The sequence below is a fragment of the Myotis myotis genome, unplaced genomic scaffold, assembly GCF_014108235.1.
Source record: "Myotis myotis isolate mMyoMyo1 unplaced genomic scaffold, mMyoMyo1.p scaffold_m19_p_7, whole genome shotgun sequence".
Lineage (NCBI taxonomy): Eukaryota > Metazoa > Chordata > Mammalia > Chiroptera > Vespertilionidae > Myotis > Myotis myotis.
Window position 1 is genome coordinate 83,338,726 of NW_023416379.1, and position 27,723 is coordinate 83,366,448.

Consider the following 27,723-nt stretch of genomic DNA (forward strand, 5'->3'; position numbering starts at 1 on the left):
TAAAAATCTTCTATTCAATGCAAATATATTTTTCCAGGAAAAGGAACTTATATTTATTTTATATTTCAGCAAGTTTGGACTGATAGTCACAGACCAGGTGTAAGTAGAAATACATACTCAGATGTGGGGGGCAACAGTATCAAGAACTTAGAGGGCTATAGAAGGGTCTCTTCTTGACCAAGGAGGGGCTGTGGCAGAAGGGGATAGGCAGGCAGTTCCAGAGGGACATTCTTCAGCAACAATTCTGCCTAGGGTGGACTCAAGTTTCAGCCAACAAGAAGTTGGCACAGAAAGGTGCTTGGTAAAATGCAGACTCCTTTAGCCACCATCTCCCACCAAACATTATTAATGCAAAAGGAAGTATAAAAGTAGCGTCGTTATTAATTGTAGGAATCCAACAAGTATTCATTAGATGCTTTCTCTCTACAAAGCATGTGGGCTCTGTCTTTGCTCCTGTGCAACTTGTGAGGCCACAGCATGACAACGCCATGCCCCGCGTGCAATACACGGAGAGAATTCTCTACAGCTCGCATGGGAACCCTGCCAAGCAGAAGAAAATATGGCCCAAATCCCCCTTTCACAGGGCTCTTTGTGAGAGAACAATGAGAGAAGCCAGCCTGACATTTATAAAGTGGGAGCCTCAAGTGGAAACGACTTCTTGGAAAGAGAGCTGGACGAGAGGGGCATGGAGGTTTGGAGGGAGCATTGGATCGCAATGCTGAAGGGACTGCTCCTTTGGAGACTTTAACACATTCCCTGAGCTTACATTGGCACGGGGGGAACTGGGACAGAGAGATTAACAAGCCAACCAACCACTGATTTCACAGGACGCATGATGCTTGGCTCCCAGTGCAAGGCCAGGACGGGACATCAGGCTCACCCAGGGCCGGGGAGGTGGGAGGGCCAGGTCTCTAGCTGAGGCTTCTGAGCACAGTCAACTGCTTTATGAGCTTCAAAAGTCACCGCTGGCGCAAGAGAGCAGAGAACGTTTGCACTGAGCTACGTAATTCTGGTTCTATTTTAAGTACCATTTCTTTTAAACACTACAAGATATCCACATCCAATCATTTTCTTACTGTGCCTATACTGGTCGCTCAAATTTATGACAGCTCATGGAGATCCCTTCTGCAAATGACAAGTGGCCAAACCGGTCTCTCTGACCCAGACCAGCCTCCCAAGCTGCGGGCCATTCTCCTTGGTGGTCAAGGACTCTCGCAATTCAGTCCGTGTTATGGGGCGTACATGGTGGGAACGCCTAAGGATGGGCAGCTGTACCTCTCGCCTTGGGAGCTTCATGAGAACTGGGTCTCGAATGGACATCTAACCCCAAGGGATTGGGAGGAAAGAATTTGAAAATTCAGCAGAACTTAGAAACCTTGAAACGCTAATTACAATGCAAGACTCAGGGCCTAATGCAGTGAGAAGGTGTTTCTCTGTTAGTGGCAGAACAAGGTGTCTCTTGGGATGAACACTAATATTGCTGAGTAACAAAATGGGGGTCTGGGGAGGGAGAGACACAATCTAACTTGGCTGTGAGTCTTTTCTTGAGAGGGTGCTCCTGATTTTCCTTTCTTTTTAGCTTCCTGATTTTAATATGTGTGACCTTTACACTGTCAGGAAACAAAGATATGTAAAACACATGTCACAATTTACTATGTTGAGTTCAAATAATATTATGATTTGTTTTCTTTCACATTTCTAACATTAATACCACCCCCTCACCCACCCACCACCCAAAATAGTTTTTCTTCTGGAACAGGAGGACCTCAGATTAAGAAACGTTAGGGTAGCATGTTATGATACATGAGTCTTGGGAAGGAGAGGAATGGAGAGAGGATACTCACCTACTTCAACCCCCCCCCCCCCCCCCTGCCGCCGCCACACACACACATACACCAAACACCTGGAAGCTATACTTATGACCTGGAGCAAATCCATAACATTTGCAGAAAAGTTACTAGAAAATGAGGAATCTCTGAAATTTAGAATAAGAAGGGACTTGGAAATTCTCTGCTACAATCCATTCATTTCAGAAACCAAGAAAGGGTAGCTATCAACCAACAAGGTCACAACAAATGAGGAGCAAAAACTAAGATACAATGCCAGCCAGGTGTGTCTGGCTCCCGAGCCTGTACTCTCCCTCCATGCTGGGCCACGCCTGAGACATTGGCAATGCAGAGGGATTCAAGCATGGCACCTATTCCTTCTCAGGCCTCTTGCAGTCACCACTTTCTACGTGAGCCGGTAAATTTATCTCCTGTCCTCCAGGGGGCAGTGTGTCCTGACTCCTGTTGTGCCTCTCTGGCCCCCTCGCCCTGTGCCCAGCCATCTCCTGGGTCCCAATAGACACGAAGATGCTTGTCCAGTTGGCTTGAACCCCTTGGTTTGGTGTCAGAGTCCCCTCCCATCTCTTTGGTGACTTTCCCTATGGTGATCTTGTAACAACTTCTTACACACACAGAAACTGACGATAGTTAACAGTAAGAATCTCAATTGAAGGAGATGTGACTATTTAAAAAGCAAAGGGTATGTTTTAGTTCACAGAGCAGAGCTGATCTGGAAATAATCTGGTTTCGATATGCTGCTAGCGCAGCCCTTTGAATATAAGGCCCTTGCAGAACTCACTATCTCTAATTTCTTTTGTTGCAATTTTCCAATAAAATCTGGCAGTGGCCCAACTTCTCAGAGGACTAATAAGGATAAGAATGTCCCTGATTTTCCTTCAAAATGAGAAATCATTTCAACGTGAGGCGTCCAGCCACAACTGGCACAGTCCCCACGGGTCTCTGGGTTTTCAGAGAGACCCAGGCCTCTCTCTGACCATCCCGACAACCTCCCAGACTTATAATTATTCAGTCAGCAGCCCAGAATTGTGGCCTATTTAGTTTTCTCTAAAAGCACTTAAGGACAGTTTAATGAAAGGAAAGAGGAGCAAAGAAAGGGGAAAAATGCTTTTTTTAGGAACAGAACAAAATATCATGTTTTCTTCTCTCTCTCTCTCTCTTTTTCCCTTTTTGCAATATTTCTCCTCAGAGAAAATTATAGTCTTTAAAGCCAGCAATGTGCTCTGTATGTTTTGCTTATTACAGTGGTTAAAATGAGAACCATGGGTGATGGAGTATCATTATAACATTCTTGATACCCCTGATATATTTGTGCAAACATAGCTGTGGGCAACGCATGCACCATGATGAACCCATGTTGTCCGGGGAACTTTCTCCTCTTCTTTGTTTATTTGCACAGCTTCTCGCCTTTCTCTGGAATCTGTAGTTTGTATTCCTTCTTACAGTTTCTGCCTCTTCAAACTCCATTTTTCTTTACCTTACCTTCTTTCCCACCTCCCTCCAGCAGCATTAAAATGTTTTCCTGCCAAACAGTTCGGGAAGGAAATGGTTCAAGTTAGAACTGGAGTAAAATGGAGGCTGTATTCTCAACATAGGAGTCCTGGTCATTACTCCATCCCCTTCGGTTCTCATCTGTGTCTTTCTCTATTTTCTCTTCCTGTCCAGAGGACCTGAGGAAGAATCCGCCCTCTCCTCCACAGGGGACCTAGAAGACAAAAAAATAAAAACTTAATCCCATTCACTGGCTGTATTTGGATGGCACTGAGCCCAATGCTGTTGGGACGCAAAGCAGTAACACCCTCTGCATTCCAGTCCCTGCTCTAAAAATGCTTTCAATGCACAGAAAAGAAATACATGAGTCATTAATAAGACCAGACAGGCCAAGGGACACAGAAGTTCAGAGGAATAAGGGCCCTCTGAGGGCTTAAAAATTCTAGAAAGACTCCATGGATGTGGCCCCAGGAAAGCAGAGAGAATGAGGTGGACTTTTCAGATAGAAGCAGCGGTAACCTTAAGGGCAGCTCAGGTAAGTCGCTATTGTCCTAGGTCAGGGGTGGGCAACCTTTTTGTGAGTGCGTGCCAAAACCAGCAAAATCTCTGACTCAAAATTCTTCTGCGTGCCAACCCTAATTCTTTGAGAACATTTTACGCCTACTTGATATCTCTTAAGGTGTACGTATGTGAAGAACCTTGAAAAAATAATGAAATTCATTCGAGCAACAAAAACACAGTATATGATGATGAAAAATACATTTACTTTTTAATGTATACATGTACACTGATAGTCCGACAGAAGACTTTATGACTCCGTGTGATATTATCAGTGGGACTTTTTGCTGCTGCATCACTGATGACAGAGATTTTACATCAGGTTTATGTTTCGTGACCTTCGGAGATATGCACGGGCTACTACTTTCATCTGCCAGGCTACTCCTATTACAAGACTTAACAAAATTCATCACTGAGAACAAAGATTCACAAGCATATGTGAATGAAACTAAAACACTGGTCGGATCTAGGAAGGCAGGGAGAGTTAAGGCAGAGGCATAGAAATTGCTCTTCCCCTCTCTTGTCAATCCATGTCTATGGTCTTTAAGATAACTTGCTATGTAAAATTATTTATTTATCTAAGACGTACCTACACTGAATTTATCTGAAAAATAAAAAAGTTGATATTAAGAAAAAAATTGTAAATGAAAGATAATAAGAGAGGGTTTCGCATGCCAGCAAAAGTTACTGGCGTGCCATGTTTGGCACGCGTGCCAGGGGTTGCCCACCCCTGTCCTAGGTCAGCTCAACACTGGAGGTTTGTGGAGTTTCCCTAAGAAAACTTTCTAAACAGGCATTACTTATATTCTGCATGACAATTTGCTCACGTTGTTGGTCTCTGGTGCTAATGATACAAATGTTGTGAGTCTGAGCCCTCTGCTTAATATTTCATGTCTACTTACTCTTTGGGTTCTATCTGAGGACACAAACAGTTTGGGATTCTGGCTAAAGTCATGGATTCTCTTCCCAGAAAAATGAACATAAACACAATATTATGCTTGTAATTTCAGGTGCTCCCTGAAGCCTCTTCTACAAGCCCAGGGTAAAAATGCCTTGACTATACCAGCCCTGAAAGAGAGAGGTTGAGTTTATTCATCTTGCTAGTTCAATGCCCAGAACATAGTAGTTGGTGAATAAACACTGAATGAATAAAAGTAAATTCTGTGTCTCCCTCACTTGTCGGCTCCACGTTCCATCAGTCCTTTCTCGTTGGGCCACACACCCACACTTCCTGCTGGTCCTGGTGCCCATATGGAAGATTCTCATTGGACCTGCTCACTGTGTCTCAGCTCCTATCCTGGTATCTGATAACTTGTTCTTCTCTTTTTTCCTTTTTAAATTAAAAAAAAATGTACTTGAAAGATAACACACAAATCTAGTTCTTATATTCCCATTGAACATTTACAAATTGCTCGCTTGTTAGAACAAAAACCAATACTATGGAACATAAAACTCATAACTCAGTGGTTTCTCTACATATGCACCCTATGTTCACTGAAGCATTATCCACGGTGGCCAAGACATGGAAACAACTGAAGTATTAATAGATGATTGGTCAAAGGTGATGTGGTACATATATGCAATGGAATACTATTCAGCCATCAGAAAAAATGAAATATTGCCATTTGCAACAACATACACGACTTTTGAGAGTATCATGCAAAGAGAAATAAGTCAGACAGAAAAAGTCAAGAATCATATGATTTCACTCGTATATGGGATGTACATGTGAAAGCAACAAGTGAATGAACACGAAAAATAAATAAAAACTCACAGACAGAGACAAAATTATGGTGGTCACCAGAGGAAATGGGGAGTGGAGGGAGGTAGAAGAGGGTAAATGTGCTCAAATATATGGTGACAGAGACTAGACTTTGGGTGGTGAGCACACAATACAATATACAGATGATGTATTGCGAAATGTACACTTGAAACCTACATAATTTTATTAACCAATGTTAATAAATTTAGTAAAATTAAAATAATAAATTAGTAAAAATTTAAAAAATTACAAATGATAAAATCTGGGATAACTTTGGCCATTGCAAAAGTAATTTAATACGTAGAGTATTGGATTTTTTGAATTCACCTTCTCGTTGTGAATGCTCAGTTTGTTTCTTATCTCCTGAGGGCTGGACGGTAATATCTAGCAGTTAAAGAAATCCAATGCCAACCCATTAAAGGAAGAAAAATAGACAAGACTCCCATTCTTCTGGTTCCTGTCCCAGGTAAGCCCCAGGCATCTTCATGGGTGCTTTCCAGAGGCAGTGCCTCAGTCTTGTATTCTAATCATGAAGTAACTCCCATGAGGAGAGTTGAAGCCTAGTGGAGTGGGACATGTGTCCTGGGAAGGTCGGAGGACAAGATTGCCGGGAGCCGGTCCATGCTTGCTGTTTCAAGGGACCTGGCATATATAGCATACTGTTCTTAATATGTTTGCTCACCTTCTTGGCACTATGTGTTTTAACCAAGGTCTCTGAGAAAGGTTGTTTCCCCAGGTAGGGATTTTCCCCTGAAGTTAGGGAGGGAATAAAACCTCTTAACTAGTGCCAGGTGGCTAATTAATCACTTTAACTACGAACAATCATGCTTAAGCTACATAATCTTTACTCCCTGGAATGGAGATAGGAAACGCCCTAACCTTTGTAATAGAGATTGATAGGATTGAATCAACTGGTATAAATACAGATGTAATAAGACAGCAAGACACAGAACTTAGAACACAGAACTTAGAATACAGAACCAAGAGAGACAGAACCTAGGCACAGAACCTACACAGAACGTTCTCTAGAGACAGAAGAACTTCGCTGGAGAGAACATGGCAAAAGTTCCTGGACAGAAACTGGCCTCAGAACCTAGAGACAGAACCTAGCGAGAGAACATGGCAAAAGATCCTGGACTGAACCTGACTACAGAAATTGGCAAGAGAACTTGACTAGAACCTGGTAACTGAACCTGGCTGGAGAACCTAGACAGAACCTGGCTGGAGAACCTAGCGAGGGAACATGGCTACAGAACCTGGCTGGAGAACCTGGAGAACCTAGCAAGACAACATGGACACAGAACCTGGCTGGAGATCCTAGGCAGAACCTCTCTGGAGATCCAGACCAGAACTTGGCTGGAGATCCTGGCTGGAGATCCTGGCTAGGCTGCTGATCAACTGAACACTGTCTTCATGTCTTTCCTTCTTCGCCGACTCCGTCCACACCTTTGGGGACCCCTGGACCTGCTGGGGCTGGACCCCGGCACAAGATGTCTTGTGGCAGGGGGAAGCTGACAGCACCCCTCTGGTCATGCTCTATGTTAAGAAATATTTAAAATTTTGAAATAACACAAAGAATTACTAAGTCCTCTTTTAGAGTCATATTAGAGCATCAGTTCATAAGCCTTCCTAAGAGTACTCTGATTCTATTATGAGGATGTAGCCTTTTTGACTTATTATTTAATACTAGTGCCCCAGTGCATGGATTTGTGCACATTGGAAGGAAATTAATTAGAAGGTGGCCTGCTGGGAGGGACTGGGCAAGAAGGGGCCGGACATGCCCTGGAGCCAACCTCCTGCGGGCTCTTTCCGGCCTGCCTCACCTGGGGCGGCACTGTGGCTCGAAGGGCATCTGTGGAGTGAGTGTCTTTTCTCTGGCAGGTGGGGTCCCTCAGCCTGGCCTGCGGGGATTGGGCTGAAACCCGCTGTCCAACATCCCCCGAGGGGTCCAGATTGCGAGAGGGCGGTTCTCAGGTGATGCACCCCGGAATTGGGTTCCCTCCTCTCTGGTTCCAGTTATGTCACCCAAGAACCGCAGCTGCCAAGTCACTGCAGCTCAGTAGCTCCTGCATTGTGCGTCTGCCCCCTGGTGGTCAGTCTGCGTCATAGCTACCGGTCGGAGCATCTGCTCCCTGGTGGTCATTGCGTATCATAGCTACCGGTCGGACAGTTGGATGGTTGCTTAGGCTTATTATTTAATATTAGAGGCCCAGTGCATGAAAATTGTGCACTGGTAGGGTCCCTAGTGGCTGCCAGCTGCCGGCCGGGGCCTCCCTCCCTTCCTCCAGCTGGCCCCGTCCCCTGGTCGAACTCCCAGACAACTCCGGTCAAGGGGACAATTTTCATACTACGTTTTTATTATATAGGATTGATTAAGAGCCCAGACTTTGTAAAGTTAGATGTTAACTTGTAGGAGGTAAATTTTTATGTGACACTGATGCAAGTAATGTCTGTGTACTAGAACACATAACTCCTCCCACCCAATATCCTTTTAGCATATTGCAGGATTCTTTTTTTTAACTTCCACAACCTTTTATTACCAAACTCTAGCAGGTTTAACTTTGAGCCCAGCTAACAGCATCTCTAACAGGACCTAGGATGGAGGTTCAGACCTAATAAAGATGGTCTCTTCAACAAGGGATTAAAAAGATACAAAACATCCACATAGAAATTGAACTGTGACCTCCTGGTTCATAGGTTGACCCTCAACCACTGAACCACATCGACCATGCAAATAAGTATTTTCTAAAAGAGCTAAATTCTTCAGTGTTTCAGAAAATGGTATCCCAAAGTGATTTCAATCCAGAAAAAACAGCATTTGGCACTATGCGGCCTTTTCTCCCAGTTCAAGATACACATGGGAGAAAACCATTTCCCCTCTTAAAAAAAAAAAAATCCCCCTTTCTCCTCCTTCCTGTTCAACTTCCACTGCTTGTTCCTAGAAACACCCAGAGAACAATATAAACAAGGCCCCGCCCCCTTCTCTTGGCCTCTGCCAGTCGGAAGGCTCACAGCAGGGACTGTTTCTTAGGAATTTTCTTTTCTGCTACAATCAGGAAACTGACCCCTAATTTCTGGGAACTGGCAAAAAATAAATAAATAAATTTTAAAAATCCCATTTCCTTCCAGGAGGGGCCTGAGGGCTCTGTAAAGGATCAAAGGGCCGCGGACCTGGCCCATGTTCGAAGGGGGCCTTTCTATATAAAAACGCCCAACGCCTTATAACCTAACGTTTAACCTACAGGTAAAAGCGAGTAGAGTAGCGGCTGACTTAGATACTAAAAAGGTGTTTATCTCCCCATCTTCAACCACTAAGGAAACAGAGGGGAGGAGAGTCTAGAGAATTTGACGTCCTCTCCTTCCCAAAGCTTTGACATGTCTTCTAAGCCAAAGCCAAGTTCCTGAGACAGACACGTGGTCACAGGGTACAGTCTCTGCTGCCCACTCCTGGGCAGCCTGGCACATGGCCCCTTTACTGAAACTTTTTTCCCTGGTTTGCACAGTGCTTAAGGATCACTAGGGAAATTATTTTCTCAATTCCACTTTGTCACTGACAAATACTTCAATAGCAGCTTCTAGAACAGCCGTGGGCAAACTACGGCCCACGGGCTGGATCCGGCCCGTTTGGAATGAATAAAACTAAAAAAAAAAAGACCGTACCCTTTTATGTAATGATGTTTACTTTGAATTTATATTAGTTCACACAAACACTCCATCCATGCTTTTGTTCCGGCCCTCCGGTCCAGTTTAAGAACCCATTGTGGCCCTCGAGTCAAAAAGTTTGCCCACCCCTGTGCTAGAAACTGCCCGGAGGACCCCCTCCCTTCCAGTTCAGGGTCACAGATCCTTCCAGCCTGGGCTCCTTGCCAGACTTTTGCAGCAGCTCCTTGGTTTTCGAGGAATGTCTGCACCCAAAGAAGCCCCTGTACATGACAATGGGGAGGGATGGGTGGTCTGCAGCACGTGGTGGCGCTTCCTATCGATGGCACTGCCCTTCTTCCGAGCACAGGAGCCCCAGAGCAAGAAGATGAGGCCACTCAAGTTCTGATTTAGCCAGGACACAACCGCATCAGTAAATTGCTCCCAACCTTTCTCCTTATGAGAACTGGCCTGATGCGCCCCACGGTGAGCACAGCGTTGAGTAGAACACCTTGCTTGGCCACCCAGATACATCTCCATGGTCAGGATGCACAAAACCATCTGTTTCTGTAGACAGCTCCTCATAAATGTTTTCCAAACTGGGCAGAGATGGAACAGGTCTTTGAACACTAAAGCAGAGCCATGAGTTTGGTTGGGTCCATGATATGGATCCTGCCCCAGAATGACAACCTTCACGTCTCTTATGTTGCACATTTGGGTCCATGTGAAGACTTGGTGTGGGGGTGGATAAACAGTGTAATATCTTCTTTCTTCTGCAACAAATCCCATTTATATATATAAAAGCCTAAATGACCATCACAACCGAAGGACCGGAACAGCCAGAATGATCAGTCAACCAGTTGCTATGAGGCACACTGACCACCAGGGGGCAGATGCTCAAGGCAGGAGCTGCCCCCTGGTGGTCAGTGTGCTCCCGAAGCCCCTCCCCCTGGCTGGTCAGCCCCCTGATAGGCCTCAATCACCTGTCAGGCTAAGGGACCCCACTTGTGCACTAATTCATGCACTGAGCCTCTAATTCGCTTTAAAAAACACAGTTTTCTGAACTTTCTGCTGAGGTGCTTCTTCCAATTCTCACAGAAACCCACTGGCACATTTTGAGCCAAGAGTCTAAGCAGGGCCGCAGCCTTGTTCTTCTGGAGGCAGACCAACTGCTTGGGGCTCAGTGGCAACAAGGGTGGTGTGCTGGGCTTCTCCTGCTCCACTCGGGCCTTCTTGGCAGGACTGACCACTGCATCCCTGCTCTCCTCAGCTACGGCCACCCCGCTGGTTACTGGTAGGGCTCAGGGAGAAGAAGGAGTAGAGTATTTTCTGGCCAATCATCCCAAAGCAACACAGGGACCCTCGAGTCTGGGGGAAGTGAAGGCGCGTGAGGCTGGCGCAGGCCGTGGGCCCGCAATTGGCCTCTTTTTTTCTTTTTTAAGAGAGAGAGAGAGAAACATCGATTTGTTGTTCCACTTATTTTTGCATTCATTGGTTGAATCATGCATGGCTCTGACCTGAGATTGAACCTTGGAGTATTGGGATGGTGCTTTAACCAACTGAGCTACCCGCCCAGGGCCATCTTGCAGCATTCTTGATTGATGAGTTCAATAAATCTTTGACCCGTGCTCACTCTCTAGCTGTATGGGAATTATGATTTTTAATGTTTTGAAAACTATCAGCTGCATGTCAGCTGTGGGCAGAGGCCAACATTGGGGGCATTTTAGCTTCCAGAGTGCTGTAGAGCAGCACTACTCAGCCTCTCGTGCATGCACAAAACATCTGGGGACCTTGTTAAATGCAGGTTCTGTTTTGTAGCTCTAGAGTGGGCACATCTCACAAGCATCCTGGAAGGGAATGCCAAATCTGCTGGTCCATGGACAGTACTCGGTAGTCTGCAGAATTCAAAGGGTCTTCACAAAAGACTGAATGAATCTGCATCTCCTCTCTGTTCCTTGCTTCCATATAGGCATGGCAGAACCAACCCAAAAGATGGTCCTGACTACCATAGAACTGGGCTTGGAGGGGAGTTTCTGGGAACTATTCAGGGAGGTTGGAGTGTATGTAGAGGGGTGCGGGTTAGAAGGGTGGGACAACATAAAGGAAATGAAGTGATTCATGCTGAACTGTGATTGCAGGGGCATTAAATACAATCAGAGAGAAACCCGATCTGCCCATTGCAAAGGGAACCATCCAACTCTGAGCGCTGCTCTCCAAGCAACACAGCTCCCCCCTCTTCTGATGGGACCCACCCAGCTCTTCCCCAAGGAGCCCTCCGGGGCTGTCAAGTGCATGGGCAGCTCTCAGACTACAAGTTTCCCATGGCAGCTGAGCTGTTCGTATTTTTTTTGAGAAGAGGAGAGGTGGGTCCCTGTTGTTTTCAGTGGGCACATTTCAACACTTTGGTGGCCCGATTCTGCTCTGCTGCAGGCCTTCCTACAGCGCGGTGCACTCGTGTTTTTATCTTTCACATTTCTTGGAAACACACAGATTTCAGAGACTCCAAGAGACACACAAAGCTTTAATTCACTCCCACCCAGGGATCTTTACCAAAGTGAAGAGGCATGCGTTCCCAGGGTGAACGGAGAGCTTCGATTCTGGTTCTGAAGGCCTGCTCATGGGCTGGACTTCACTGAGATGAGAAGGAAAGGGGGAGTGGGGAGGAGGAAGGGAGGGAACAAAGAGGAAAGAAGACAGGGAGGGAAGGATTATTCCTAGAGCTGGATTTATTTCATGAAAGGGCTGTTCCTTCTTCTGAAAGTATGTCCTGCCTTTTGGGAGGTGGAATGAAATGTTTTCATTGAGATGATATTGATAGTAGGTGACCAGTTTTTTTGTTTAGGTTTTTTCAAGCCTCATTCAGTACAGAAAAACATTGGCAAGCCCATCTCAGTCCTCTAATTTGGGGGGAAATTGTTCTCCTCTGCAAAGCCACACACCCAAGGACCACTTGCCCTTGACTCGCAGATAAGAATACAGACAAGACGCCCCTGAGTATAAGAGAGTCCACCAGCTGTCTGGAAAACCAGCTCTTTACTCCAGGGCTGGGGGAGCAGGTAAGTTGGTGTCAAACACTGGAGAGCCCCTACCCCGCCCCCCCCCCCCCCCACAAGTTTGCTTAGAGGGAAGTGACACTTGACACAGCAGGTAACAGAGCATCTTCTGCAGTGGCTTAATATGCTGTTTGGAGACTGAGAATGAGTTGGAGTTTGAAGACCAGGGAATGAGTCTTGGTTCTGCCATTTAAAAACTGTGTGAACTTTTGCAAATGGTGTAATCCTTTGGAAGCGGAAAAGACTATCAAAGTTGCCAAGAATCAGTAATGTATATAAAGAGCTCTGTAAAAAGTAATATAAAAGAGCTGTGAAAATATAATCTATTGTTACAAGTCCCTCCCTCCCTCCCACGACATTTCCTCATACAAATGAAACGCTGTTGGGTTGAGAGCTAACATTTCCAGCCCAGTGTGCTCACTATTGGTGTGGGGGCAGCTACATGATCTCAGAGACAAGCAGTCAGATTTTCAATGATTTATTCAATTTTATTAATCTAGCGCCTATCAGGGAATTAATAGTTACCCAGGTAATTCAAATGTGTATTCAAAGTCAATAAACACTACAGAAATGAGGTAAAGATATAACCTATATAGTGAACAACACAAACTGATGAACAAAAATAGATCCAGAGACAGAGAAGCAGCAAACTGACTATCAAACCTCAGAGGGAAGGCAGGAGAGTAGGGAGAGGGTGTAAAAGATCAACCAAAGGACTAGTATGCATGCAGATTACCAATGAGCACGGACACTAGGGGGGTGGGGACATGTGCTGGGGGTTGGGAGTGGCCTGGGAGAGGTCAAGGGGGGAAAAGGAGACATACTTAAAACTTTAATCAATAAAGAACTCAAAACAAAACACAAAAAAAAACCCCGATAAGACCTAACTAGGTAAGCTACAGCTTATCAAATCCTCTTACATAATACTGTAAGCTCACTTAACTCTTAAAAAAAATTGAGTATTATTTCCAATCATGCATGAAAATCAGAGATTCTAGAGACTAATTTACCATCCAAATTCACACCATCAGAGTGGTAAGGACAGGATGCTAGAGCCTAGCTCATGCTGACTCAGAAGCTCTGCTCCTTACCCTTCACCACACTGGACTATCACTACACTGAGCCTTAACTCACTGGTCATGAGGGAAAGTTTCAGGTAGGATTCCAAGGGTCAGACTGTCCCAAATTCACTGCTTATCAAAAGCGCAGCTTTGGACCTATCACATCTGATAGATCCTGTACAATTCATAGGATAAATATAAAATCTCAAATAATTTCCAGGGAATTAAAAACAAAATACTTTGCAATTGTAAGAATTAGAATCACTAACTTTCTATAATGAGCTAAACTCATTTTTAGCCACGACTTGCTCTTTTTACATAACCAGAATACAATGCAATGTCGTTTATTTTTCTTGGTAAGGTTGGTAAATGGAATTGCTCAGACCTGAAGGGTTAAATAAAATATTTTTATGCTATTTATGTTGAACATTAGCTAGCTCCCTGGACTAATATTGGACATTATCCCATCAGTGTATATTAGATGAAACATATGCATCTGTTACTGATGTTAAACATCTAATTGGGGGAGTGGAAATATAATATAATAAAGAGAATGTATATATGAGAAAAACTGAACTCCAAAATACTTTAAATTACAACATGATGCCTTCCACTTTATTTAATCAAGTCCTTTCTTATAACTCAGTTAAAATGAGAGGGAAGAGAAAAGAGCGAAAGTAATACTAAAATTTATTCCTAATTTTAACTCTGAAGTATACAATAATCATAGTGATTTGGTGAAATAGTTTGAAGTTTCCAAAAAAAAAAAATAGTTCTGTGTTTTTCCTGTAAGTTCTCTTTCAAGAAGATAAATACAGAAACTTTACCTTAATCATTCTAATATTTCAACCCAGGAAAATTAAGATGTTGGTAATGTTAATGCATATGCTGTAGAAATAGACATGGACCAACGGTAGTGGGTCTGACTGGCAAGGGTCAGAGCCAGAAGGTTTACTGGAGTTCTTAAACATGTCTGGATAAAACAAATTCATCTGACCAAGTAAGCGACCCAAGTTAGACTAAAAGAGCTTCATGTCTGATTCTATATATCAAAATGTGTTTGTCTTAAAAATGTGAGGAGAAAGTAGAAAAGAAAATCTGTGTACCTAAAAAAACATTGATCTTGTCCAAAAGATTCCACCTCTCTTTCTTCCTTCAAATCTCTCCTGCCCCAAAAGATGGTGGCATCTGGCAATGACCCTACCTCCCATGGCAGCTGTGGAAGCCACACTTTCCCAATACAGGAACCATCCAGCTCCAGGGAGACCTACAAGCACAGGGGTCAGTGCACCACCCCTGTTTTTCTAACATTATATTGGAGTGCAGCTGGGCTCTTTGCTCACATCATGCCCAGGGCTGCTTCTGCCCTACAGTGGGAGAGTTGAGTAGTTGACTCACAAAAGGTAGGATAATGACCATCTGGTTCTTTATAGAAAACATTTGCTGGCCCTTGTACTAGACAGGCGCCCGCTACGGAGCACCAAGATTGGCATTCCATACACTCCAACGCTCTGGTTCCCAGCCCTTCTGTAACCCCAGCACGCCTGAGAGGAATAACATACTCCCATCAGTAGTACCATCTTAACTGCTGTATTGGAGATGCTCCCGTACATACATACATACGTGAGAAAAGGATTTTCCATGGAGCCAGTGAGATTTAAGCTTTAGGATCACTCACTTGCACAAGGTCTGGGGAGGGGCCCTCCGGATGTGTTCACGTGGTTATTTTTTGTTGTGATATTTGAAAAAAATAACGATGTAGACACCATTGTCTCTTTCTATTCCAGCTTCCCCTCTGCCAATCCTCTCCAAGTGTTGGGTGGTGCTAGAGGCATGTGGGAATTTGTGGATCTAATTAAGCAGAGGTTGAGTTGAGGATACAGCTAATCTGGGTTCAGTGCGACACGGAGATAGACAGAAAGAAGCTATCTATAGCCACTTGGCTTTATGGCTAAGTTATTGCCAGTCCTCCCAAGATAGGAATGACTTGCAGGAATACTTCTACTGCCCACTGCAATGACCCCTCTAACACAAAAGCACAGACATAGCTGTCCTAGCACTACCAGTATATGGATGTGTCCTACAGCGCCCATCATTGAAGGTGTGAAAAAGAAAATGTTTTGAACTGTGTGAAGCCAGAAGCTAGCCTGTAGGAAATTCTACCCAGCCTTACAGTTGACATATGAAAGAAACTTAATAGTTTTTCCAAATTTGACAGCATTCTTAAAGTGTTCAATGGCACTATTAATTTCAAGTTGTGATGCTGAAAAAAACAACAACAAAAACAAAAGACAAAAAAAACCAAACAACTAACAAACTTTTCCATCAATAATAAAAATTATTTTTTCTATCAACCGCCCTAAAGAAAAGGTCAAGTTGTCTTACTATTTCTTTCTGTAGCAAGTGATATTACAACATTTGCAATCATATAAAGAGGTGATCTAAGACTATGCTGCCAGGAAATGTGGGAGACTAGTATTATAGTGTCTAGTGTCAAACCATCAATAAAAGTATCATGTTATATCTGACCTGGATTTTGTGATGCTTGTGGTTCGCTTTTTAAAATTAGTAATTTCTTGTTTTGTTTTGTTTTTATCCTAAACAATCATTAATACTTTTTCATAAATAAGGCCCTTCAAATCATGTAAGCTTTAGGCCCATAACACCTCACCTACTTACATACGTGCACATACTCATATGTTATTAAAACACAAAATTTCTGCTTTCATGTCGGTCATTATCAGCCACTGTGTGGATGTCGTGCCAGTAATGAAGGAGGATTCACAGTTGCAAAACGCTTTCTTAAAAATCTCTGCAAACCCATTATGATTTGGAGTGAATCCATTACTAAATGGAGCGTGGCTCATTCCAAGCTGCCTTGGTCCAGTCACCTGGGTGGGATGCAGAGAGCATACACTTCAGAGCTCAGTTGACTTGGATCTGGATCCTGACTTCACCTTTTGGGTCCTGCGTGCTCCCGGACATAATATTGAACATTCCTGAGCTTTATCTGTCACACAGGGGAGATGGTGCCAGCTTCACAGGGCGGTCGTGAGGGTGAAGTGAAGAAAGCTGTGCTAAAGGCGGAGTTCAGAGCCTGGCCCAGCAGGCCTTCCTGCCCGCGGCTCCTCCACTCCACCAGCGGCATCTCTCTGGGGCCCGAGCGGCTCCCGCGCACAGAGCACAGCTGGCAAAGACACTCGGAGGAAAGCCGCCGTAATTAATGTCACATTCACTCAATTTCAGGTCTAGACAATATTTTTCTAAAACAATTGCTTCCAAGAGCCAGAAATAAAAACAGAACAATGTCAGTCATCGGAACTCAGAAAGAGGAGGGTAAATAGTGCCTGACGGGTCCATTCTAACTTTGATCCGAAATTCCATATTCCGCGGGGAGACGTGTAGTAAATGATTTCCACACTTCCCCACGGCTGCTGGTGCTGGCTGTGCAGGGCCCTGTGTCTCAGGAACAGAGATCGGAATGCAGGGAGAAGATGGCTTTAAGATTCTCCTTTAAAGGATCCAGAAGGCTCGCTCCTGGGGGAGCAGATATGAATGGCCCTCCAGGCACCAGTGTCTCAGCTGTAGTGTGAGATGGGGCCCCTGAAAGCTATGGGCAGCCCCAAACCTCTGACCTGGGGTGTTTTCCCACCTGGCGTGCCAGGGGCTGACACCCCCCATCGCCTGCTTGCAGGGCAGCTGCCTGCTTCCTGGGGCAGCAGAGGACAAGGTGAAAGGGAATTGCAATTTACCTGGTACTGGGCCTGTGGAAGGGGCTCTCTGCTCTTCCGCATCCCCCTCTGCTCTCACCCCATCTTCCTTCTTCCTAACTAGTTAGGAACAGGGCCTACAAAGGGTGCTGCCACCGTCACCGAAGTGTCATGATCTGAGAGGCTGCCATTTTGGTGGAATTCTATGCAAAGGGCGCCTCCCGGAAATGGGCAGAGCTATAGCCTAGTTACAGACACTATAAATCTCTAGAGAAGTTTCTTTGCATCTCATGGAGAGAGAGCCTGAGACCAAGAACAGAGAGTCATGGGGAGGCTGCCAAGAGGAAAAGGAGGGAAAGGGATCCAGTTGGAGACAGAGGCCGCGTGGTCCTTGTTACAGTCCCAGGAATACACCCAAGGCTCTCTAGTAAATAGAATTCAGTGCAGCCGGCAGCTGTTCCCACAAACACGGGGCACAGACCACCCGGCACTCAGATTCCTGTGCCAGATCCTGGCCTTCGTCACCAGAAGGAGCTTTCTCAGTCAGCAGGGCCCTGGGAGACGCTCTTGTCTGCACCACCACCTTAGGTTCCCATGTTTGCAAGAGGAAGAGCCTTTGTGATCCGAAAGGTAAGTCCCCTCTCCCCCCACCTTCCCTCACCCCACCCTACTCAGTAGTAGGATGATACGTCCAACGAGAAGGAGCAGCTCAGCCCAAAGTAGCATACCACCTTCCGGGCACCTCCCTCACCAGGCACCCAGCAACCCATTTCAAAGTTCCCCTTTATCCTCCAAATATAGGTCTTCATCCCACAAGTTCTCCAACCTAAACCAATCAAAAATCCCCTTCTCTCATGAGAATGTTCTCAGCTAAGTACAAAGGGGAATCTAATTTAACGTAATCTTACTCATGAGTGAGTGACAATCTTCCTCAACTCTTCCAGGAGCATTTGCATTGTAAAAGAGCAACTTACAGCAAAAACAAACAAAAATCCACGATAAATCTCTCATTGGTGGGGTTCCAGATAGCGTGAAAAAGGGGAGGGAAGGCTGAGGAAAGGTGGGAGCCTTCATGGAAGGCCACGCCTGTCTCCAGTGGTCCTTCAGTCACATCATGAGGGCAGCTCTACTTACTCCATCTAGGGCTAGGGCGGCTACAGCATCCAGGTGGTCACACTTCTCCTTGGATCAGAAACTTGATGCATGGCACATAACGAGAGATTCCGGTGATATAAGGCAACAGTTTTCTAAGCAAGAACTAGACCATGCCAGCAGCTTGGGCATCGCATACAAATTATCTGGTGCAAATTCTCCCTAGACCTACTGAGTCAGATACCCAGGGTGTGGGACTCAGAAACCTCTGTATCAACAAGCCTTCCAGGGAACACTGCTGTCAATCACCTGTATAGAGCATGACGACCAGGGGAGCTCCCTCCTCCTCTGGCTAGCTTGCAACCTTGAGCAACTCAGCTTACTTCTGTGAACTTCAGTTTCATATAATATAATATAATATAATATAATATAATATGATATGATATGATATGATATGATATGATATGATATAATATAATGTAATGTAATGTAATGTAATGTAATGTAATGTAATGTAATATAATATAATATAATATCATCTATAATAATAAAAGGGTAATATGCTAATTAGACCGGACATCATTCCTGACGAAGTTGGGGCCTGAGGGAAGCCCGGGTCCCGGGTGCCAGAGGGAAGCCGGTGCTGGCAGTCAGGGGAAGGAAGGCCTACTCTTGCACAAATTTTGTGCGTTGGGCCTCTAGTATAATATAATATAATATATAATAGGATTTAATCAGCCTCCTATGGAAAAAAATCATTTTTCCCTGGCCGGTGTGGCTCGGTTGGTTAGGTTTAGTTCTGTGCATCAAGAGATTGCAGGTTGGATTCCTGGTCAGGACACATCCCAGGGCTGTAGACTTGATCCCCAGAAGGGGTCATGCAGGAAGCAGCCAATCAATGCTTTGCTCTCACATCAATGTTTCTCTTCTCTCCTTTCCTCTCTTTCTAAAAAAGAATCAATGAACTGTTCTTTAAAAAAAATCATCTATAGCCAAATCATTCTGGGGAATCCTTTCTTAGAGATCCTGTCAAAGACTCCAACAATCCAGCCATGAACAAAGGAGCTCCTTTACCTGTGGAATCCCTGCTTGGAAAGCATGTTTGAGCATGGATCCGTTTTCTTGGCCATGTTCATCGACATCTAGAACTTAAGAAGGGTTTCAGTGGCCGCCAGGGCCTCTCCCAACTCTAATGTCCTGCAGCTCCTGCTCCAGGGAGGCCCACTCCCTCCACTCTGGCTTGGGTTGGCTGCAGTAAACATAAATCAGTTTGAATGAGCAAACACTCAGATCAGGCAGGGCCTAGGCCCTATGCCAGAGTTTATCTGCACTATAACTTATGTGTATTCCCTGGATTCGTTAGCACTGAGGAGAATCTTCCCTTCTCTGCCACCTAGAGAAAAACCAGAAGATGAAGAGGGACATTATAGAGAGAGGGCAAGAGGTGAGGTGTGGCGAACAGCAGGAGAGGTGAGGAAGACATCCTGGAGGTGGGGGCTGGAGAGTGAAGCTCCAACAGAGAATAGCAGAACACCCTGATCTGTGAAAGCAGGTGATGCCAATAATAATAATAATAATAATAATAATAATAATAACAACAACAACTAATAATCATTAGAATATTTTGCAATATACAGAGTATTTCTGCAGAGATTATTCTTTAATCTTGGCAACACAAAAGTTGTAAAATAGGTATTACTTTTATCCCCATTTTGCAGATAAGAAAACAGGCTCAGTTGGGAATTTTGCTTCCTAAGTCTAAGAGCCTATAACTGGGGATAACTAGATTAGATGTTAGGGCTCTTTCGCCATCCCAAGTGACAGTGGTATCCAAAGACACATAATCTACTCTTTGAAATCAGTTTCCATCCAAAAGTTCACATTGATTTGTGCAACATTGAATTAACTTCACTCTAGCCCCTTGCATGCCTGACAACAGATACTCTCTCTCTGGGAGTATAATGGTTAAGAACATGGTTCTAGAACTGATTGCTTTGGATTGACCCCCAACTCCTCACACTAGTTGTGTGAGGTGTGGGGGCTAATTGTATGAAGATTTTAGCAGAGCACCCCGCATAGTAAATGTTCTCTGAGGTTGTCTGCACACCCATCTTTGTGAGAAGACAAATCTTCGCTGAGTTCAGGGACCAGAAAAGATAGCAAGCAGTAAGCACTAAGAACAATGAAAAGTCACTAATTATGCCAAGACCAAGGAGACAAGTAATCCAGAGAATAATGGACTTGGGACTGAAGACTTCAGCTGGAATCTTCACTTTGTCATTCATTCCATGTGGCTTTGAGCAAAGAACAAAAATGTTGTTTTCTCTTCTGCTTGTATGTCTGACTTGCTGTCTACACAGAGTTGTTTGAAGATGAGACAGGCCAGGCATGACCACTTGCAGCAGACACTTTTGGTTGCCTACCCAATAGCCAACTTCTTGACAATGAACTCTGACTTTGTTCAGGTATCTACTTCTTCCACACAATCATGTACTTTAGGGCAGGGGTGGGCAACCCCTGGCACGTGTGCCAAACATGGCACGCCAGTAACTTTTGCTGGCACGCGAAACCCTCTCTTATAATCTTCCATTTACAATTTTTTTTCTTAATATCGACTTTTTTATTTTTCAGATAAATTCAGTGTAGGTGCATCTTAGATAAATAATTTTACATAACAAGTTATCTTAAAGACCATAGACATGGATTGACAAGAAAGGGGAAGAGCAATTTCAATAGTGTCAAAACGAACTATTGAGGACTTGGAATGCCATTCCAGAAAATTTTTTCTGTTTAAAAAACTTTGCAACAGCGTTACTCTCCATGTTTTCATCCACATAGGCTTGTGAATCTTTGTTCTCAGTGATGAATTTTGTTAAGTCTCATAATAGGAGTAACCTGACGGATGAAAGTAGTAGCCCGTGCATATCTCTGAAGGTCACGAAATATAAACCTGATGTAAAATCTCTGTCATCAGTGATGCAGCAGCAAAAGTCCCACTGATAATATCAAACGGAGTCATAAAGTTTTCTGTCGGACTACCAGTGTACATGTATACATTAAAAATAAATGCATTTTTCATCATCATATACTGTGTTTTTGTCGCTTGAATGAATTTTATTATTTCTTCAAGGTTCTTCACATACTTACACCTTAAGAGGTACCAAGTAGGCATAACATGGTCTCAAAAAATTAGGGTTGGCACACAGAAGAATTTTGAGTCAGAGATTTTGCTGATTTTGGCATGCACTCACAAAAAGGTTGCCCACCCCTGCTTTAGGGGATGTGCTTAATGGGTCTAAGCTCATAAAGGTGGCTTCCTTCCCTGGCCAGTGACTGAGGGAAGTCAGGGCATGTCACACAATTCTGAACACTGAGAAGTGAGGCTGGGTGCTCTGGGGGGTTGAGGGTAAGGTTTCCTTGATTTTAAAAAGAGGCATAAGGAAGAACTGGTATCTTCTTCCTCTGGACATGACCCTGTATGGATACAGTACTGGTCCCACTGCTGCAGATGTCTTGCTACCATAAGCTGACACGAGCATTACGCCAACTCCCTGAAGATGGCAGAACAGAGGGATGGAAAGCACCTGGGTCTTGGACAATGTCATCGAGCCCCTTAATTAATCAATCCTAAGATACCCTATCTCTGGAATTGTCATGTGAAATAATAACGTATTATTTGCTTAAGTCGGGTATTATGCTACTCGTCAGAGAGCACCCTCATCTATCCCAGGTGAGAGATCACTGTAAAGTCTGTTCTAGGTGTAGATGGATATGCATATTTGTAGTGAATGCTCCTAACTCTCTGCATAAAGGGGAGGCCAATAACAAATTACCCAGAAAAGCCCAACTGGGTTGCAGCACTCGGGTGACAATGTACAGACCAGTGAGGCAGAATAGAAACTTGGTGCAAAACTGAGCCTCACTGAGCTTCATGGTTTATTTTCCTTTAATGATATTCAGACTATGCCTCTCCTACTTTTCATGTGTTCAACAAATGCTGAGCATCCTAAAGAAATAACGTACAGTAAAGGAGCAGATTCCTCCCCTTTACTGGATCTCTGTGTACTCTCCATTGCCTGCAGCCTTCCAAAGCTCACATCACTGTGTACCAGGAACACAGGCAAACCAACCACGTGAAAGAATCTGAAAGTCACAAGTCCATTGCTTCTATTTTTTGTAAGTGAAATGGAGAGATGCTGGCAGCACCAAGTGTTCCATTTTCTCAATAGAATGCTTTATTTGGCCAGGCCAGATACGACCTAATGATAGAGATTCAATTGCATTTGAGAGGGAGATAAATTAAAACATAAGTAGTAAAATTGCATATTCTTACGAAATTGAACATATGACAGGAATTTTTTTTTCTTCTAATAGCTGTTCACTCTTATTATTCTTTCTGGTTTGACTGCAAATGGTAAATGTCTTCAAAATTATTTAAAAATAGTGTAGGATTGTGTTTGTTCAAAATTTCGTATTGGGAAGGCAGGCAACTGTTCTTGGTAAAGAACTGAGATAATGTCACAGGGACCAGGTCTTGCTCGGATTTGTGACTCTGAGTAACGACAAAGCCCACATTCATTCAGGGCACGTAGTACGTGCTCAACAAATATATTTTAACGCACCGGAGCAAAATATTCTGTTTATTCTAAGCAGAAGACCAGGAGCATCATCTAAAGGTGGCAGTTTAATATTATATGAATAGGTGTGAGATGTGAATTGTAATAAATTGTTAGAATAACTGTATTCTTTGGAAAGTCTATGCTTTTTAAAAAATATATGACAATGATAATCGATGTTCACGATGAGCCACAACCTCTAAGTACCTTAAGTGGAGGCATTATTATAAAGAGCCCGGAACTGGGATTCTGTCCATGGCCTCTCCACTTAATAGCTGCGTGGTCACAGGCAGGAAATTCAACCCCCGCACCACAGCTTTTTATTGGCCAAATGGATGACCATTGTGCCTACCTTATCATGCGGTTGTGAGTATTGACTGAGATAATGCATGAAAGGTAACTTGCCGAGGTGTCTGGCTATATTAGTCCTGTCAGAATCACCCAAAATGTAGTGAACGGATAAATGAATGAATGAGTTATGTAGGAAATAGCTTTCAAATCCAATACTATCGCCTAGTTCTGTATGATCAATTTATGGATAATACACACGGGAACTCAACTAACCATATTCTTTAATTAACCAGGGAATGCTTCTGAATGCTACTTACCTTAATGATCATAATTATTTATTTGCAAATTTCTTTATTGCTAGAAAGTGAAGGTCAAGCGGGCGTGAATAATATTCGTCTTTTTATTTCCAATATACAGCTCAGTGTTTGCCATCTAGCAAGCACTTCATACACAGTTGTAGTAAAATGAGTGAGTGAGTGAACGAATAAAGAATTTTGCCTTGGGCCAGACCTGCTTTCTGTAAAATATTAAGTGATTGGCAGGAAATCCATTGGTAGTTACTAAGACGAGTCAAGATGAAGCCACTACAGAGAGCCCTCTCTGAAGGCTGAAAACTATAGGCTCGCATTGCTGGCCCTGCTGCCAGATGAAAACCACATCGTGTGGCAATTTACATTGTGTTCTTTTAACGTCAAGAGATTCAAGACAGCCTGGCTCCTGCCATCTTAGGAACAATTCTGCCCCAACACACTGGCTACTGTTCTCTCTATTGAATTGCAACGTTTTTTTCCCTGGGTATCGATAAACAGCTGCGGAGTCAAATTAGTACTGTTTACTGTCAAATTAAGATGGAAACTGATCCTTTCTGTTCCTTGTTTACAGCGCCTGTACTGCTTGTCCCAAACCTCCAGAGTAACTAAATGCTAACGGACGGCTTCTGACGGTGGATGCTGTCCCAGATCAAACAGAAGGCAGATTTTGTTTGTCTTCTAAAATAAACTATCTTTTCAGGTTCATGGGCTCAGAATAACAGCTATCATATTTCGCCAGCTGTTTTTTATTCCTTTGCTAATTTTACAGCTTAGTCTTTTAGAAGGAGGGCTTGGTCCTTGTTCCATTCCTATGGTGCTGGTTCCGTGCCAGGGGAACAGAATATTCATAGACGTGTAGGAAGCCAAGAGAGAGAGAGAGAGAGAGAGAGAGAGAGAGAGAGAGAGAGAGAGAGAGAGAGAGAGAGAGAGAGAGAGATGTGTTTGTGATTTGGATGCATGGATAACAGTGTTCTGAAAACTCATTGTGAAATAAACAGTGTTTATTGTAAAAACCTAAATACTGTAGCAATCTCTAAATATTCAAGTTTTAAAAATCCTTGTCCTATTTCTTAACATTTATTTTCCTTCCAGGCTCATCACCATTTCAACATTCAGTAGGCAGACCTTCTGCATATCCTTTTAAGTTAAGTTCTTTTCTTAAAATGTTGGGCCGGGTCGGTAGTGCGCCACTCAGAAATCATCTGCAGGTTGACATCACTTTGGTTGATTCCAGCCCCTGGGGGTCATGCCGTAAAGACAGCCAAATGCATTGTCCTGCTTCCACACTTCTGTCTGGTTCATCAGCCCATTAGGAAGAAGAACCTTTCACGTTGATGCATTGCAATCCAGATGTGCTACTTTGGTCCCATTTTATGGAAGAGCCAGGCAACCCTCACAACACAGTGGATCCTGTTGTGCTCACATGAAGAGTTCCCAGGGAACCCATGCCCCTTCTGGAGATTACAGCTTCTTTATTTCATGCTCACAAACCAAGTTCCCAATAGCTTACTCTGGAATCTCAGCCAAGAATCCCATGGTGTGGATTGTTCTGCAGTTAGTAGAACCTATTTTCTTAGCTTTCTTATCAGTGACTAGAAAAAAACGCCTTGCTGGGATGGACTTTGCAGTCTTTAAAGCCGTGAGCTGAAGACTCCAGCTGAGGAAACTCCTTAGAGGGCCCCAGGGTCCGGAGCACACCATCTAGGAATCCCAGGCTGAGCAGACCCAGGGCTTCAATAGCTTGCATCGCCTTCCTTCCCTCACTGGTGATACACCTGGGGACACGGATCCTACCACCTTACTTAGTGCATCAGCTACAGGAGAAATCATCACATTCGCATAACTCCTAGCAGAGCGGCAGTCTTCTGCCAGAATCAAGTGTGGGAACAACAGCTGAACCTCTCGCTGATACAGCATACTGGGAGTCTCCTCCATCTGTGAGAACTGGAGCTTCTTGTCCAAGCCTCCATCCATTACATCATTCCTTCAATAAGAAAATATTAACCACCTACCATTGGAAAACACCAAAGAGAATAAGAGATGGATAAGAAATAGTCCCTAAGCTCAAGAGTTTATAATTTGGCAGGAAAACTTCAAAGATCACACAACAAGGCAGTAGTACTTCAGGTTCCTACCAAGCATACAGAGACAAACACAACACTCAGAGTTCAGAAGAAAGGGAGAGCTTCCCACTGGCTGCAGAGACAAGTTGTAAATTGAAGAATGGGAAGAATTTTAGGAGTAAAGACAAATGTGTGAAGGCGAAAGTTGCAAGGATTTCAGATAATAGCAAGTGGATCCAGGCTACAGCACATATTCCATGCAAACCATGAGAACCAGTCAAGGTAAGAATGAACACATCTATAAGCACCAGGCTACTGAATCTGAACTCTTTGTATTCGTGTGGACAGGTGATGGGAACCATTAGAGGTTTTTGAGCATGGGAGTGACATGATAAACACAATATTTAGGAAGGTTTAACACCTGGTTGGTCAGTCTATGTGGAATGAAAGAACTGCTCATGTCACATGTGCTAACCTCACAGCTGAAAAATATCCTGTGAATTTTTTTCACTTCTTTTTCACTCACCCTCATCACACATTATAAGGAAGACTGTGTGAAGTCTGAACATCTTTTTTTTCTTTCTTGATTTATTTTCTTCATATATTTCTTCAGTCGAGCTCCTAAAAATTGGAAGGAACTTCAAGTTGAGGACCTGGATCTGATATGGCACAGAGTTCATCTTCATTATCACCACCACTAACAACTATTGAGCCCTCACTCTCTACTAGGTGCTTGCTATGGACTTGTTTCATCCTTATAATACTACTAGGGGCCCAGTGCATGAATTCATGTACCTTGAAAGGAAATGTGGGCCACAAGGCTGTAGTGGGCACAGGGGCAGTTCTCAGCTCATCCTCCCCACCCCTCCCCTCCTGCCATGGCTCCGCTCCTGCTGCCACCGCTCCCAGGTGCTGATGGCCACAGAGCAATTGGGGCTGATGCCAGCAGTGGGTGCGAGTGGCAGCTGCCGCTCTGATAATCCCTTAGAAGCAGGGGAAGGTGGAGAAGCCCTCAGGGGCAATTGGGGCCAGCAGCTGCCACTCGCAACAGCTGACAGCACCGAGCAATCGGGGCTGGTGCTGGGCACTGGCAGCGGGGATGAGCAAGGATGGAACTGGCAGCAGGTGTGAGTGCTAGGCGGGATCGTGGCACGCAGGAGCAAAGAATTTTCAGTAACCATCAGAGACTAGCCCTGATGACAGTGGCCAGCGTCCCGCCTTGGTCTGGCGCCCCCTCTCACCTGCTCCACCATCCCATTGTGGCCAACGCCCACCATGTTCTGTGCTCTGCCACCTGCTGCCGACGCCTGCCATGTTCCATGCATACCCCCGGTGGTCAGCGCATGTCATTGCAACCGGTTGTTCTGTTGTTTGGTCTATTTGCATATGAGCTTTTTATTATATAGGAGAATAAGACAGAGAACAGTGGCTGACCTTTACACTTGGTCAACGCAACATTTTGATTTTAGATTCTCTTTGGTGTATGCATAGCCCAGGTCCAGAATAGAATTACCAACCTATATCCTGGGAACCACCTCAGGGCTCAAGCTGGGTATAATCTGGAGTTCTGGTTGGTGTCTACCTTTGAACCTGGATCAATATTCAGGTCTAGATTTCTTTCTTTCATTATTCAAATACTTATTGAGCTTCTGCCGTGTGCCCAGCATTTTGGTGAACAAGACAGATATGTTTCTTCCAATCATGATTGATTTTTGCTTGGAATGCTGAAAGGAAGAGACCTTTACCCCCAACTCGTGATAACTAGGAAACCTGGGTATAAGACTGGACTCAGATGCTAAATTACTCTGGGACTTTGGCCAAGCCTCTAAACCTCCCTTAGCTTCAGTTTCCTTGTGGTTAGAAAGGCAGAATTCACCTGAAGAGTCTCGGCTGTTCATCAGAGCCTATGCTTTCCAGTGTTTCAGAAAGTGAGTCATGCTGCAATCAGATGCCTTCCCCAGCTCCTCATCTCAGCCTTTCTGCTCTCCAGGTTCAGGCTTCAGTGGAGCAAACTTACCACATTGCAAGCCCTTCCCCACTGAAGCTAATTGGAATCATTCTCATCTAGGCACACCCACGTCCCACGAGGGCCTGATAGGTCCAGTCCGGCTGTTTGCTCAGTGTCACTCTGAATCGAAACTTGCTCTATTTTAACTTCACATTGTTTCTCTGTTTACTTTACCTAATAAGTGAATCTTTACCTCATAAAAAGCTCATTTTGGAGCTGGGGTA

The 27,723-nt window shown here is 44.2% G+C and overlaps 1 pseudogene; it reads right to left on the bottom strand.

Annotated features, from left to right (window-relative positions):
- Nucleotides 1-9,451: 9,451 nt before the first annotated feature.
- LOC118660762 overlaps nucleotides 9,452-27,723 on the bottom strand; it is a 29,699-nt pseudogene continuing 11,427 nt past the window's right edge.